Here is a 16,760-nt window from a genome sequence, read left to right as displayed (position 1 = left end):
AGTGGTCGTCTTGCCAATGAAATAACGCACTTGATGTCCATTATCTCAAACTTCCTATATTCATTATCACAACAGAGATGGATGGTCTTGCTAATGGAACTAGAGTGCAATATCTTTTGGCTTAGGTATCCTCTCCCTTGGACAGTGCTTGGGTAGGCACTGCCAAAGGTCAATATTTGTTCATTGACTATTATTTTTCCTCTGCCCTTCTGCCCAATTCCTCCTTCTCATAGACACTTTCTTCATTTAGATATATTAAAACAGTTAATCAGGTTAGAGTCTAATTCTGTTGGCCTACACAAAATTCAGTTTTTTGAAAATGACTTTGCCTATTTTTATTCTCATCTATTATATGTTGATTTCTTAATAATTTTGAAGGCAATCTTACTACCCTCTGTTCCAAACTTTGTTTTTGTGTGTGGGGGCGAGGCGGGTGGAGTATCTTATCGTAGGCTCTTATATGAAGTTGATATTACTGAACCATCACTTATTATTCAATTAAAATACATTTTTGTCTACCTCATCACTGTGGAAAATACAAGTTGCATATGCTTTGGTTGTTCTTCCAATAGTGGGGGATGGATTTACACTGAAACATCTACACACTTGCCAAATTTCTAGTGGCTCAATTGCTAGACGTTCCTAGTACTTGAGCAGCCCAGACTAGTGGGGAAAGGGAAGAAGTTTGGGACATGCAGTGCCAAGGCCTAGGATGACTGACCCACCTTTAATACCGTACTCTGTGGAAGGGAACCCATAGTCCAAAGTGATCTTCTCTGCTGGAATTTTGCTCCATCTGTGGTCAGCATTACGAGTCCCTGGGTGGTGTAAATGGTAAAGTGCTTGGCTACTAACCAAAAGGTGGCAGTTTGAACTTACCCAGAAGTACCTTAGAAGAAATACCTGGCGATTTCCTTCTAAAAGATCACAGCCATGAAAACCCTATGGAGCACAGCTCTACTCTGACACATATGGGGTCACCATGAGTCAGAGTCAACTTGATGGCAACTGGTTTGTGTGTGTGTGGTAAGCATTTATATTCAAGAATTATCTCGTGGGTGGGGCTTGGCAGTAGTACAAGGGTTTGCGATACTTACAGTCATGCAGGAGACATGGCCATAGTTTGGAAGTTCTTTGGGTTTGAAGCAGGTCTCCAGGCTGTAGCTGAAAGTACAGAGACAAATTTCAGCCCCTAAGTAAAAGAAGTTTGCAATTGTTCATCAAGGGAATCAGGACCCCAGTCAAATGCAGGTGAGGTTCACACAGTGTCTGCAAAGTATTATTTAGCACCTTCACCCCCACCCCCAGAAACCGAAAGATAGACTATATGACTTGAAGGTAACACTTTAAATTTATATATCATGATCTTCCTAAGAGATTAGAGACTAGAGTTGAAGGGTGGGGGTATGAGAGGCCCAACTTTATTCAGGTATATTTCTGGTCAGATGAACTCTCTAATGTTAATGGAGTTATGGGGAGAACACTGCTACTTTCTTTTCAAGAAGGTTTTTGAAATTCAAATAATTTACAACGGAGTTCAAAAGCATGGATGAGCTACAGATGCCAAAGATGAAAAATAAGAATTGTATATATAATCTGGTGAGTTCTCTCACTGTAAGTGTTTGGCTTCTGTAATGAGAGGAAGTACAGGTTTGGGAGGCTATAAAAAGGTTGTTTTTAACTGGAATTGGTTTGAGGAACTGGAATCTCCATGGCTACAAGAATATCCAGGAGCAGAAGGCTAATAGAGGAAGGACAGCCTGAATTTTTTTGCTCTTCAAATATGTTTCTTGAACTGAATCTACATTGATCAAAATCAGTTTTGAATAACTTCTTTTCCAGATATTGACTCTGATTACTATTTCTCTTTCTCTAAAAAAATTATGGGTTCATCTATCAGCTCTGTGTTTATGACTCCCGAATCAATATTTTATCCCCCCTCTGCTTCTTTTTAATTCCCCAAATATCTCTGATGTTCACTGGACATCTCTACTTGGATGTCATACAGGACCCTCAAAGTCAACAGATATCTTCTTTACTCCCTGTTTTTTAAATATTGTATCAATTATTCACAGGCTCAGACTCTCAGAACTTAATAATTTGCCTTACGTTACATAGCTGGTAAACAGTGGAGCAAGGACTTAGAATCGAGATCTTCTGATTTCAAATCCTGTACATTGTAGTGGATTGGACCAGGTATCAGAAGATCAAACACCTAAATCTGACAATCAAGATCTCACTTCAGCCTTAACCTACCTTTCCAACCTCACCTCCCATCACTTTCCCTCATGTTTTCTTTGTCTGGTCACATTGTGCTCCTTTTAGTTGAACAAGTGTACCTGGCACTTTTCCATGCTTCTGTTCACACCATTCACTTCACTCGGCATGCCTTCCTTCATACCTACATCCAATCTTGTCTGACATTCATGGACCAGCACAAAGATCATCTTCTCTATTGCCCCTTTTCTGATTCATCTCAGCTGTAAGTGCCCTCTCCCTCCAATAAATGATCATAGAAGTTTATCTGTATATCACTTACGGAGCTTATTACTTTTTATCTTGTACTGTTAATTCATTAAAAAGTTATTGCGTGTCCGCCATGTGCCATTTCTGTTTGAAATGTGAGGATACTTCAGTGAACAAGCTGACCATGGTCACTGGCCTCATGGGTCTCATAGTCTAGTCAGGAAAGAAAGACAAGTTGTAAAGCAATGTCCATAGAGTTTATTATATGAGTTAAGAGCAGGTGCTATGGGACCCCAGAGAAGGGCACTTAACCCAGATTTAGAAAGATGGGGACAGACAGGAAGGGTCTCTTGGAGGAGATGACGCTGTAACTTCTTTAGGGAAGAGTCCTTGCTTGATCAACATTTCCCTCTAGGACCCATCCAGCCCTGTGCTGAGTACAAAGTAGGCTGTCTATGGTAGCAGATTGTTGCATTTCCTCTGTAGGCATACTCCCTTATCGTGATGTTGTTAGTTCAACTTCATTCTTTTCCTGATATTGGCAGTGAAGTTATAATTAACTCTTGATGGTAGATGTCTAATGGCAGACTGGAAATTTAAGTTAAGGTTTTTCCTCACTGGTTTTCCCTTTTCACTTGTGCCCTATTTTTAAATGACAGTGTAATTTACCACATGCTCAGGGCAAAAACTTCATGTAATAAACAATCCTTGTAGAGTAGCCTGTATTTTCCCTTCATAGCACTTATCATTGTTTGCGATTATATATGTGCATGATTATTTGATACTTCTGTCTCCCACACGAGATCAAAATCTTCATGAGGGAAGCTTCAGGAAGGAAGGGACTGTTTCTCTTTTGCTTGAAATAGCATCCTATATCCTAGTACGGTGAGTAGCACTTAGTAGCCATTCAATAAATATTTGTTGAATAAATAAATGAATTGCTCAAATAGCCAAAATTCAATATAATTTCTTGCCACTTACTATGAAGGTTGGTTTTATCTCTCTATGTTGGAACAAAAACAATGAACTGTGAGAGTCTTTATATTATAGATTCTCTCTCTTTTTTTTTCTTGCAAGGGAAAAACACTCTGTTTTGCCAAAACAAGATAAGAGACATACAGATACACTTGTGTATTTATAGCCTCCTAACAGGTCTCCCAGCTTCTACTCTTGCCCCTCTAGAGTCTATTCTCAGCACAGCTGCCAAAGTGATCCTTTTAAAAATGTAAATTAAAGCATCTATTTTTCTTCTTAAAACCCTCTCAATGCACTCAATGTGAAACCAAACTCCTTACCACATACAGAACCCTCCATAAGCTTCCCCTGACAGCCTTCTGACTCTATCTCCTCCCTCTCATTCTATTTCAGCTACACTGGATTTCTTTCTGTCCCTTGAACTTGCCATGTTCTTTTCATTCTTGAGATCTTGGTACTTTCTCTTCCCTCTGCTTGGAGTGTTCTTCCTCTAGATATTTTGCGTGACTTGTTCCTTCCTCAAGGAGGCCTTCCCTGGCTGCCGTATCTAAAGTATTCCCACATCACCTCAGCCACTCTATCCTGTTACCTAGTTCCTTTTTTTTTTTATAGCAATTATCATTATCAGAAATAATCTTATTTATTTGTTTACTTTTGGGAGGAATATAAGCTCCATGAGGGCAGGGCTTTTTGTCTTTTTTGCTCCTTTCTATGTTTCCAGCATCTAGAACGGAGCCTGGCATAGAGTATATGCTCATTAAATATACACTGAATCAATAACTATTTGATTATAATATATCTCCTTCAAAAGACTGTAAGCTTTTAAGGGCAGAGACCATGCCTATTTTCCTTCACCTTTTTAATCCCCAGTTCCTTGAAGGGTGCTTAGGTCATGGTAGGTGTTCAATAAGCATTTGCCAAATTGAATATAGACATCCCCATAGATATACAGATTACGTGAACTCCTGATTTCTTTTTAACATTTCTGTGTCCTTTCTGAAATCCTAGGTTCTCCAGGGAACCCCCAGGAATGGAAGCAAACTTTGTTTTCAAATCTGGAATCTCTAACTCATGTCTAAAATATGATTAATTCTTTCTTCCACCCCACCTTTGGCATCCTCTATGATTTCTCCAACATACAATTAGTCATTTGCCAAGTCAGGAAGATTTCAATTTTATATCCATCCACTCCTTTTCATGTCCATTGACACTGTCTTCATATAGGTCCTCTCTGCCTTTTGCTCGGACTGTTACAGAAACCATCCAACCCCTCTCCCTCACCTCCTAGCCATCCAGCACATAGGATGCCAGATTAATCGTCTGAAAGTTCATATTTGGTCATATCATTTCTTTGTTCAAAAACCTCTAGAGCTACCAGGTATGTGTGGCCCGTATAATTGAACGCTGTCTATGAATTAAGTATAGAATTCTCATCCTAGCATTCAAGACACTCACTGGTATTCTACCACTCTATTTTTCCAGATTTATTTTTCCTGATTCACCTCATGAACCCTCCTATCCTTCGAAACTTGACTACTTGCAGATCTCTAACACATTCATGACTCTAATCATGCTGTTTTATCTGACTCAAATGCCTTCTTTTTCATGTTTATTTGCTGAAGTCTTTCCAATCCTATCTTAAATACCATCTCCTCCATTTATGTCTTTCCTAAGGGAGACATAAGACAAATGCCCAAGTAAGTAGTTTTATATTAGATAAACTAAGATGGGTGTCATAACCTTAAGCCATAATAAACCACAAATGCCTGTGGGAGGCAAAGCTCTCTGAGGGCAGGGAATGTGTCTGCCTTATTCACCATCACCAATTCCTAGCACAGTGTTTGGCATAGTACATAATAAATGAGAATGTGATAAATACCGAATGAGCTAGAGGAGAGAGAGATTACATTCTATATCATATGTTTCTTGAAGACAAGGATTTTTTAAAAAATTTATGCTCATATCCCCTATAGCCCTACATAGCAGATGCTCAAGAACTATTTGTTAAATATAATGGAAAACATAGTGTCCTATACACGGTGTCATTCCTTGAATACTGATTATCTTTGAACTCAGCTTGTACTGGGCTAGGTGTCATTAACAAGATGTAGGTCTGGGGCAAAACAGTGCATTGCTATTTTACTGACAGATTCAGAGAAGATGGAGTCAAAGAGGCCACAATGAGGGCTTCATGGAGTCAGTTAAAATCTCTACATAAAGAAGATTGACTGGAAAACATGCAAAGGCCAAATCAAGTTCTCAGGAAGATGATCAGTCCAATGAAACATTAGTTTTTATTGTTACATCACCAGAAAATCATTTCAATCAGTTTTTTTTTTTTTTTTGAATGAAGTTAGCACAGCTCATCTTGTGGCTTCTGGACCCTTGGACCAGCCATTGTGACACAACGAAGCAACAAAAAGAGTCCCATTGTGGAGGAGGTAGAAATTTAGTTTGTTGAAATTGGTGTTGTTTGATGCCTCTCTTCATACTTTCTCTTCTTGTTTCTTCTACAGATGCACAGGGCCTTTGTACTGACTCCTTTGCCCCACGCTGGGTAGTAGACCCTCCATAGCTGGCCTTTCCCCATATCCTCTTTCCAAATCCAAACAATACAGGCCAGGTCCTTAGAATCTAATGTGGAAGAAAACGTAAGTCAAGGTGTTAAATGGTTGCTTCTGGCTTCAAGCGTGACATACTTGCATTTTAGTGGATTTCTAGAAGCAAAGCCTTTACCCACTAGAAACCACTAATCAAAGGGTTTCAAGCGCCAAGGCAGGCCAGGACAAGTTCGGAGATGTTACAGTGCCCCATCCGACCCCCAGTCCTCTGAGGACCAAATGCAGTTATATTAGCCAAGACTCTCAGAGAATTGGTATGTCCACTTGCTGTTGGGTTAATTGAGGATATGTTTAAAGCACCTGGAACTCATCAAAGACAAGTACTATTACATAGGGCTTAGAGGAGGCAGCTTGAAAGCAATAAAGTAGAAATACTATTTTATTGAACAGGTGATAGACATATGGAACCTATTAGGAACTGATGCAGGCTGAAAATAGAACCCATTGCGTCGAGTCAATTCTGACTCATAGCGACCCTATAGGACAGGGTAGAATTGCCCCATAGGGTTTTAAGTCTGTAAATCTTTATGGAAGCAGACTGCCACATCTTTTTTCCCATGGAGTGGCTGGTGGGTTCAAACCTCCAACCTTTCAGACAGTAGCTGAGCGATTAACCACTGTGCCACCAGGGCTCCTTTGAAAATAGAAACTGGGTCGAAAAGAACTGAAAGAGATTCTTGGATGCTAGATCTAAGGGAAAGATACATAGGCAGTGGGCTTAACCCTTAACTTCTTAAGGGATGTCGTAGGTGACACTTCATATTCTTATAAAAGTCCCTATTTGGCTGAATGATAGAACCAATAATGACATTTCTTATATTCTTATCTTCAGCTCTTTTGGAAGCTTAATTCCTTCTCTTTATCTCCTTTTTACAATATTCCCTCTTTTTTTTCCTTCTCTTTGCTCCTCCCCCTTTGTTATGGATTGAACTGTGTCCTCCCAAAATATGTGTTGGAATCCTGGCCCCAATATCTGTAGATGTAATCCCATTTGGGAATAGGCTTTTCTTTGTTATGTCAATGAGGCCATATCAGCATAGGATGTGTCCTAAACTTAATCACTTTTGAGCATTGACACAGGGACAAGTGAGCACAAATGGGGAGGAAGATAGATGCCACGTGAAACTTGCCAAAGAACCGAGGACAGCTGGGGTTACAGAAGCTGAAAGAGACAAGGATCTTCCCCAACAGCTGACAGAGAGAAAGCTTTCCTCTAGAACCGGTGCCCTGAGTTCGGACTTCTAGCTTCCAGAACTATGAGAAAATAAGTCTCTGTCCTTTAAAGCCATCCACTTGTGGTATTTCTGTTGCAGCAGCACTAGGAAACTAAGACACCCTTCCAAATCTAGGGACATTTCAAACCTTTACTCTTCCCAGCTCTAAGCACCAAGAGCTGCACTGTCCAATAGGGTATCCACTGGCCACACATTACTATTTAAATTTAAAATTTAATTAAATAAAATTAAAATTTCAGGTCTTCAGTTGCACTTAAAAAAACCAAACCCGACTCATAGCAACCCCAATAGGGTTTCCGAGGCTGTACATCTCTACGGAAGCAGACTGCCACATCTTTCTCCCTTGGAGCCACTGTGGTTTTGAACTGCTGACCTTTTGGTCAGCAGTTGATTGCTTTAACCGCTGTGCCACCAAGGCTCCTCAGTTGCACTAGCCACATTGTATTAGCTGAACTATTGAATAGCTCAGATAAAGGATACTTCTATTATTGCAGAAAGTTCTATTAGACAGCACTAGACTATCAAATTACCCCTCCCCTTTTGCCCAAAGACCTAGACATTAATAATATTAACAACAAAACAATTTTATGATGCATTCTAAACCAGGCACCTTGCTCAGCTCTTTTCATATGTAATCTCATTTAATCTCTTCAACACTCCTATGAGCTAGATACCGTTCTTATCTTCATTTTATAGATGAGGAAATTGAGTCTCAGAGAGATTAAATAACTTGTCTGAAGCCACACAGCTGGTAACAGGCACAGCTGGGTCTGGAACCTGAGTCTGACTTCGAAGTCTATGCTTTTTAACTGCTCAACTATGCTGTCTCCCATAAATCCCTCATTCTTCCTCTCAAGTTCATCTTGTCATCATCCTTCTTGTTATGGATTGAATTATGTCCTACAAAAATATGTGTTGTAAATCTTAACCTTTATGCATTTGGGAATGGGCTGTCTTTGTTATGTTAATGAGGCAGGACTAGTGTAGGGTGTGTCTTGAGCCAATCTTTCACCAGATATAAAAGGAACAGATTAAGCAAACAAAGATGGGAGAAGATAGCTATCAAGCCACATGGAGATCTCCAAGGAACCAGGGAACAGAAGTTACAGAGACGAGAACCTTCCTCCAGAGCGGACAGAGAAAGAAAGCCTTCCCCTAGAGCCAGTGCCCTGAATTCAGACTTCTAGTCTCCTAAACTGTGAGAAAATAAATTTCTGTTTGTTAAAGTCATCCACTTGTGGTATTTCTGTTATAGCAGCACTAGATAAATAAGATACTTCTGACATCCCACAGAAAGGAGATCACATTACTTATGAAACACCCTGGCATCTGTCACGTCGGGAGCCCCATAGGTTCAAATTGAGCATCCCCTTTCTCCCACCTACTGCTCAGCTATCCCTTCTCACTCACTTCCTCATTTATCTTTTACTCTTCTGAAAGATGAGTATTTCAAGAAATAATGATACATTACCGATTCATTTCTTAAAATAAACCACACAAATATAGGTCCAGGCCCAACAGTTCTTCCTCCAGGACCCTCCACAAGCAGAGACTGGGGAGAAGACTAGGTAAAATAGAAATCTTCCTGGGAACAACCAGTGGCAGTGTTTGAGATGAGAAAATGTGGTTATTTTATACGACTATAAGAACTCAAACCTTTCTCCTCCCCAAACCCAGTCCCATCCTATGATCCACTATGAACTTTGTTTAAAACTAGGGCAAAATGTCTATTTTGTCTATTTCATCCATCTGCTTGTATCCATCTGTATTTTCAGTATATTCTCAAACATTCCATAATACTCAAAATGGATCTTTCTTTTACTCACAAATTTATCGAAACAAGTATTTCCCAAACTGGTGTGCTATGGAATACTGTTATGCAAGTTGTTAAAAATGTGTTCCAAAGGGATAAAAGTCTTTAGTGATCAAATGTATTTGGGAACTACTGGATTAAAAATGCTAAGAAGATTTCTTTAAGGCAGGACTTCTCAAAGTCTTGATGTAAATTAAGTCACTCCCCGGCTCAAAACAGTTCAATCCCTGTGGCAGCCTTACAAGGCCCTACATGAGTTGCCCCCACCTTCTTTCTTAGCATCATCTGGTACCATTCTTCCCCTTATCAGTCTGTTTCAATCATGCTGGCTGTCTCAGGGCTCTTCCAGTATTCGCTGTTCTCTATGCCTAACTCTCCCTCTTGCTGTTCCAATGGCTAGCCCCTTCTCATCCTATAGGCTTCAGATCAAATATCACCTTCTTGGAGAGGCCGTCTCTGATGATTCTATCTAAAGTGTTTCCACCTCATCCTCCTGCCATGCTTGATCTCATCCACTGATTTTATTTAATTCATAATATTTATTACTATCTATGATTACCTCATTCATTGACTTGTATATTTTCTGTCTCCCCTACTAGGATGTTAGATCCACAAGAGCAGGGTCCATATCTGCTTTATTTACCATTCTATCCCCAGATCCCAAGACAGTGTCTGAAACATAATGGGTGCTCAATAAACATTTGTTAAACAATTGATTGAAATTATGATGTTAATTTTGAAACTTGTGTAGGAAAATATAATGTACAGTTTTCCCCAAACTTGTCTGAGTGTACAACCTCTACCCTTCCAACACACATACACACACACACACACTTTGAACTCATGGTCTTCAATATACAAGCTGGAAAATGCTGATCCAAATTTTTTCTTATTATTTACTTTTTCAACTTTTGGGCTTGATAATTCCCATAAAATTGATAGAGACTTGAATAAATTTGAACAAAAAGCTGCCACAGTGCATATTCAAGAATCAAAGACATCAATTTCTTTCCTTCCTTCCCATACCCGCACTCCCACTCCCCAGCCACGAACAACCAAGTGCTCACAGGAAGTTCCTACATGAAAAGTCAGCAAAGAGATTAAAAAATAAAACAATAAAAGGAGACAGCAATAAATAGCTTTTTCTGGGGGCGATCTGGTAACAGACCCTATTGAGGACTAGGGAATAAAAATAGAAGGGTCACTCAACTTTCTCAAAATGTCAGTGAAATTAAATAGCAACACAGAGCATCCCTACCTGTCGGCACATAGGATGAGACTGTAGCTAACAAGAATAGCAAGCCAATACACCAACAGTTTTAATTTCATCTTGTGAACAGAAGGTGGCTAGACAGATGCGTGGTCCAATGTGATAATTACCCGTGTCTGCTTGGAATATAAACTTTCTTGTCTTCTGCTTCATTTTCTTTTCCAGTGAATGGGTTTAAAGAGCCATTTTTTGGAGATTTTAGTTAGGCTTTCTGCTTTTCTGCCAAAGGCACTCATTAATATTTAGTGGAATTCTGGAGGTTAAACTTTACTTATGATATGCAAGTGGGAAGCTGCTTAGTCATAGGTCAGAAACACCATATTAATCCAATGAGAGGGTCTCTAGCTGAACGCAATTATGAAAGTAATGTTAATCTCATTTTTTTTTAGAAGGAGGGTGTCAGAATCTAGAAATGATAGGCTAGCGATCTTGATATCAATCCTCAGTGGAATTCTTTAGCAGATTCATAAAGGAATGGGTTGCAAGCAGTAAGAAAAGACACCAGTGGTCACCAGGACCCAGTATGGCTTCACCAAGGGTTAAGTTAATTCCATTTTATTTGTTCAGTAATAAGGAAAGCCAATACAGTATAGTGATTGTATATGAGATTTAGCACTAGACTTCTAGGTTCAAATCATAGCTCTACCACTTATTAGGCATGGAATCTCAGGCAATTTATCTCATTTCTCTGTGCTTCAGTTTTCTGATTTTTAAGATCAAGATAGAAGTATGTCATAGGATTGTTGTGAGGGTAAAACATGTGTCTACATGCAAAGTCCCTAGAACAGTATCTAAGGAATTTATAACAGTATTAAATAATTGCTGAATAAACATTAACTATTATTTTATTATGTAGGTGTTTGGAATGTGAGCTGTATGGCAATAGCGTTAGGTAGTTCCATAATGTTGGATAACTCCATTCCAAGCATACTAATTAATGAATTTATGTCAATCAGAAGAAAAGTTTCTAACAGTATTCTGATCATCACTTTTACCAATGAATCGGCTGAATTTACAGAGAGCATGCCTTTCAACTCTGTAACTATTAAAAATTTTCACAATCAAGAAAGATAGAGTGAAAACAATAATAATGCATGTGATAGGTATTAATTTCAAGTCCTGACTCTTGGACTTAAAACATCAGCTGCACGAATGCAGGTTGTAGAAGATCTGGTCTAACAAGAGTTCTTATGCATAAGTCCTAGAGGGTTACTTGACTCAATATGAATTGACACTGATAAACAATGCTAATGGAGTCCTAGGTGACATGAATAAAAATGCACATATCCAAAGCAGAGGAGGTGCTTTGACCTGCCACTACTTTGTGTTCAACTCTGACGTCATATTTTAAGAAGAGTTGTGGCTTCTGGATAATACTTTTTTATTTGTTTGAAGGAGATTGGCAGCATTACTGCTTAGTTATACTTCTAATTAACCTTCAACTACTTATATACCACATAAGAAATAACACTACTCATATATATGAAAGAAAGCAAGTCAATATAATGTACACTATTTTCTGAGGATAGGAACTGTTTTATTCAGTGGTGTATCTCCAAGACCTAGCATACTGCCTTGAACATGGTAGGTGTTCATGAAATGTTTGATGAATAAACGAATAAAACAAATGAAAATCAAATGTTGTACATCCATAATGGCCACAATGATAAAGGGACCATAAACTATGTGATATGAGAAATTGTTGAAAACACTGAAGCTGTTAAGTCTTCGGGTACATGATAAGCTATCCTCAGATATTGTTGGATAGAAGAGATATTAGGCTTATTCTGTTAAATTCTGAGGTTAGATTTAAACTAACATATTTCACCTCAATCTGATAACATTATACATTTACAAACTTTATAGTTTATTCAGGAGCCCTGTTATTCTGTTATTCAGTGGTTAAAGTGCTTGGCTGCTAACCAAAAGGTTGGCGGATGTGGTAGTGGGCTTCCGTAAAGATTTAGAGTTAGAAACCCTATGGAGCAGTTTTACTCTGTCCTATAGGGTTGCTATGAGTCAGAATCAACTCAGCGGCAGTGGGTTGGTGGTTTATAGTTTATTCAGCACTTTATCATGCATCATTTCATATGATTTTTATTTTTATACCAACTCTATACTTTATTGGAGCCCTGGTAGCATGGTGGTTAAGAGCTTGGCTACTAACCAAAAGCTTAGCAGTTTGAATCCACCATCCACTCCTTGGAAACCCTATGGGACAGTTCTACTCTAGCCTATAGGGGCACTGTAAGTCAGAATTGACTCAACGGCAAGGGGTTTGGTTTTTGGTTTTGTATAAGTTATTACTGAAGGTATTTTATCCAATTTAACAGAAAATAGCTAACACTTATGTACATGACAAGCACTTTGCACATAAAAACTCATTTATATTTCATCACAGCTCTGTGAGTTACTCTTATTATCAGGTACACCTTACAGATGATTAACCTGAGGCACAAAGGGGTTAAGCAACATGCCCAAGATCACACATCTAGTAACTAGCAGACCCAAAGTTTGATCCTTGTCAGTCCGTATTCTTAAGGGTTACACTACACCGACTCACATTAGCACCTTTCCACAGAGGAGGAAACTGAGTCTCAGATAGATCAAGTGATTTGTTCAAGATCACTCAGCTAAAAAGTTGCAGTCATGGTCTAATATCATACTAAAGGTCCAGTGCCCTTTCTACTACCCTTGGATATTTCTCTTATTGGAAGAAATGTGGAGTTTTTAGAGCCATTCAACAGTGCAACCAAGTACAGAGACTGGAGACCTATTTTTGAGGCAAGCTATAGAGGGCATTTGTTTAAAGAAAATAAAAATCCTCACAACTGGACCAATAAGAAACATCATGATAAACTGAAAAAATATTGAAGTTGTCAAGGATTTCATTTTACTTGGACCCACAATCAACACCCATGGAAGCAGTAGTCAAGAAATCAAAAGATGCATTGCATTGGGCAAATCTGCTGCAAAAGACCACTTTAAAATGTTGAAAAGCAAAGATGGCACCTTGAAGACTAAGGTGCGTCTGACCCAAGCCATGTTATTTTCAATTGCATCATATGCATGCAAAAGCTGGACAATAAATAAGGAAGACTGAAGAAGAATTGACGCCTTTAAATCATGGTGTTGGCAAAGAATACTGAATATACCATGGACTGCCAAAAGAACGAACAAATTTGTCTTGGAAGAAGTACAACCAGAATGCTCCCTATAAGCAAGGATGGCGAGACTACATCTTACATCTTACATACTTTGGACATGTTGTCAGGAGGGATCAATCCCTGGAGAAGGACATCATGTTTGGTAAGGTACAGGGTCAGCGAAAAAGAGGAAGACCCTCAACGAGATGGATCGACACAGTGGCTGCAACAATGGGCTCAAGATAACAACAATTTTGAGGATGGTGCAGGACCAAGCAGTATTTCATTCTGTGGTGCATAGGGTCGCTATGAATCAGAACTGACTTGACAGCACCTAACAACAACAACAATGGAGGACATGCCTATGTAGAGTATGAAAGGCACTTAGATGATGTTTAAGGTTTATTTCAATTCTTAAGATTCTATGAGTCTATGAACACAGTACTTCAGGAAGAATGGAAGGAGTCAGCAGAGGAGGAGAAAGAGGAAAAGAGAACTGGTCTGTACTACCATAAGGAAGTGCAACTCAAAGTGTGGTCCTCAGAACATTAGCATCAGAAACTTCTGAGGCATTTGTTCAATCGAACGTTTTTTACTGGTGTAGGACTAACATGCCAAGTGATTTTTGTCCACATAGGTTTTGAGAATCACTCATATAGAGTTGACATGGGCCAGATTAGCAAGAGTCTCAAAAGCCATGCTAAAGATAAATTGATAAATAAATGGTTTTAAGGACAGGGATAACATGAAAATATATTCTAATTAAGTTGCCTCTGGCTATAATAAGGAGGATGGACAAGAGAAAGGTGAAAATGGGGGTGGGGAGAATAGATAGGTGTCTTTTGTAGTAATCTAGACAAGATATATTCCCAATTTCAGAATAGGAGTTGTAAGTATGGTTTTGATGGTTCCCGAAAGATATGGCCAGGGATTCTGAAAGATATTATTGCCACGACAGACAGAGGCAGAAGTTTGGAGAGAAGGGCAGAATTACCCTTTACAATGCTCAAAACAAGGAGAGTTTTATTATATAGTGACAGTACATTCTCTAGCTCCCGACTATGGTTCTAGCAGAAGGCATCAGGAAGCAAGTGAGGGATAATTTGGAAGATGTGGACAAATGTTACTGAGCTAGTATATCACTGGAGAAAAAGAAGTCTGCCTATTGATGCCTTCAAGAAGCATTTCAAGAGGCGGGGCCGAGATGGTGGAGTAGTCAGATGCTTCCAGTGGTCCCTCTTACAACAAACACCCAAAAAAACAAGTGAATCAATTATATATGACAATCTAGGAGCCCTGAATATCAAAGGCAAAGTTGAGGAATCGGATTGAGTGGCAGGGAGAGGGAGAGACAGTTCAGAAGCAGTGAGGAGTCGCCAGACCTGATGCGGCAGGAGCCAGAGCCCTTCAGCCCGGATCAGCTTGGGGTGCGTGGTGAGGCATGCAAGTAGCGGCACTCGGGAGATGTTTTCCACATTGGGAAAGACCCAGTGGCAGAGTCTACTCGGCCATCCAGAACCAGTGAGAAGCAGCCCTTGATTGGTGAAAGATAAGTACTTGTGTCTGGCCTACCACACGGATCAAAAACACCCCCCTTAGGGAAAAACCTCTCTCCCATTTACCTCCCTGCTCCCTGCTCTGCACTGGGTCCAGGATGGCTTCAGTGACTGCCGAGTCCCCTGGGCTGGAAGTAGGACCCATCATGTGCCCTGAGACATTTTCCCAGCCTTGGAGAGGGAACAAATTAACAAACGGGAGAAAAAGTAATCTGCTGGCTCCCTTAAGCCAGGAACTCAGGGAAAGCACAGCTCATTTGCCTAGGTGCAAGCATAAGAGATCCATGGACTTTGAGTGCTTTTCCCCCTGCATAGACTTGTCTGGGCCCAATTCAACAGCTTAGGCCCTCATTACCACAGTACAACAGGGTATATACCTGAAGTCTAACTTCAACTGTTTCAGCTGTGAAGTGGCAGGTTTGTGACATTTGACACTGCTCTGCCCATTAAGCTGGGTCTTCACCTACCCACATCAGGGGCCTGAGGACTGGTGGCTCCACCCACACAACCTAGCCACCTGTGACAGTGGTCCAAGAATAAGAGGCACCCCCCAAGTCCTTACAGCCAACAGCATTGGGTGCTCATAGTCCAGCTGCAAAACCCCCCCACCTACAAGCTCTAGGGAACAGGGACATGCTTTCTTCCTGGACACTTGGGAGCAACCATCAGCCCCCTGCCTTGCTCAGCGTATGTCCCCCTGCTGCAGCCGGATGCCTGTGCTACATCAAACACCCATGCCTGTCTAGGACTATAGGTGGGAGCTTTCACCACAGACTTGGTGGCCGACTACCTGAACACCTGAGTTGAATCCATACAGGAGGAGTGGGTGGACTCCTAGGCTCATGTACTTAGTGGCAGGACGTTGGAGGTTCAGTGGTGCTGGTGATCCAGCTAGCATGCACGAGCAGCCTATTTGGGCATATCAAAACAAAACAAAACAAGAAGCTAGGACACAGTAAGCAAACATAAAATAAACATATATAATAACTTATTGATGGCTCAGAGACAACAGTCAATATAAAATCACATAAAGAGGCACACCATGATGGCTTCAGCAAGTTCCCAAAATAATTAAGAAATTTTCCAGAGGAGGTGAATTTCTTGGAATTACTGGAGGCAGAATACAAAAGATTAATATACAGAACTCTTCAAGAGATCAGGAAGGAGATCCGTCAAAATGCAGACCCAGCAGTAGAGGAACTTAAGAAGATTAGAGAGGAGCATAATGACAAATTTAACAGGCAGCAAAAATCCATAGAGAGACAGCAATCAGAAATCCAGAAGATTAACAATAAAATTTCAGAATTAGACAACTCAACAGAAAGTCATAGGAGCAGAATTGAGGCATTGGAGGTCAGAATTAGTGAGATTGAAGATAAAGCACTTGACACCAACTTATTTGAGGAAAAATCAGATAAAAGCATTAAAAAAAGTGAAGAAACCCTAAGAATTATGTGGGATTCTATCAGGAACAATAACCTACAAGTGATTAGAGTACCAGAACAGGGGGGGATAGCAGAAAATACAGAGAGAATTGTTGAAGATTTATTGGCAGAAAACTTCCCTGATATCGTGAAAGATGAGAAGATATTTATCCAAGATGCTCATCAAACCCCACATAAGGTAGATCCCAAAAGAAAGTCACCAAGACATATTATAATCAAACTTGCCAAAACCA

General features: G+C 39.9%; 1 non-coding gene across 1 annotated transcript; it reads right to left on the bottom strand.

Annotated features, from left to right (window-relative positions):
- Positions 1-11,763: 11,763 nt before the first annotated feature.
- On the bottom strand, positions 11,764-11,893 carry LOC111821130 (small nucleolar RNA SNORA19). Its single transcript, XR_002824597.1, has one exon. It is a non-coding gene; the product is annotated as a small nucleolar RNA SNORA19 (small nucleolar RNA).
- Between the last annotated feature and the right edge of the window lie 4,867 nt (positions 11,894-16,760).

Source organism: Trichechus manatus, unplaced genomic scaffold, assembly GCF_000243295.1.
Source record: "Trichechus manatus latirostris isolate Lorelei unplaced genomic scaffold, TriManLat1.0 scaffold00066, whole genome shotgun sequence".
Classification (NCBI taxonomy): Eukaryota; Metazoa; Chordata; class Mammalia; order Sirenia; family Trichechidae; genus Trichechus; species Trichechus manatus.
Note: the sequence above shows the minus strand (reverse complement) of the source record. Positions and strands in the feature narration are given on the sequence as shown.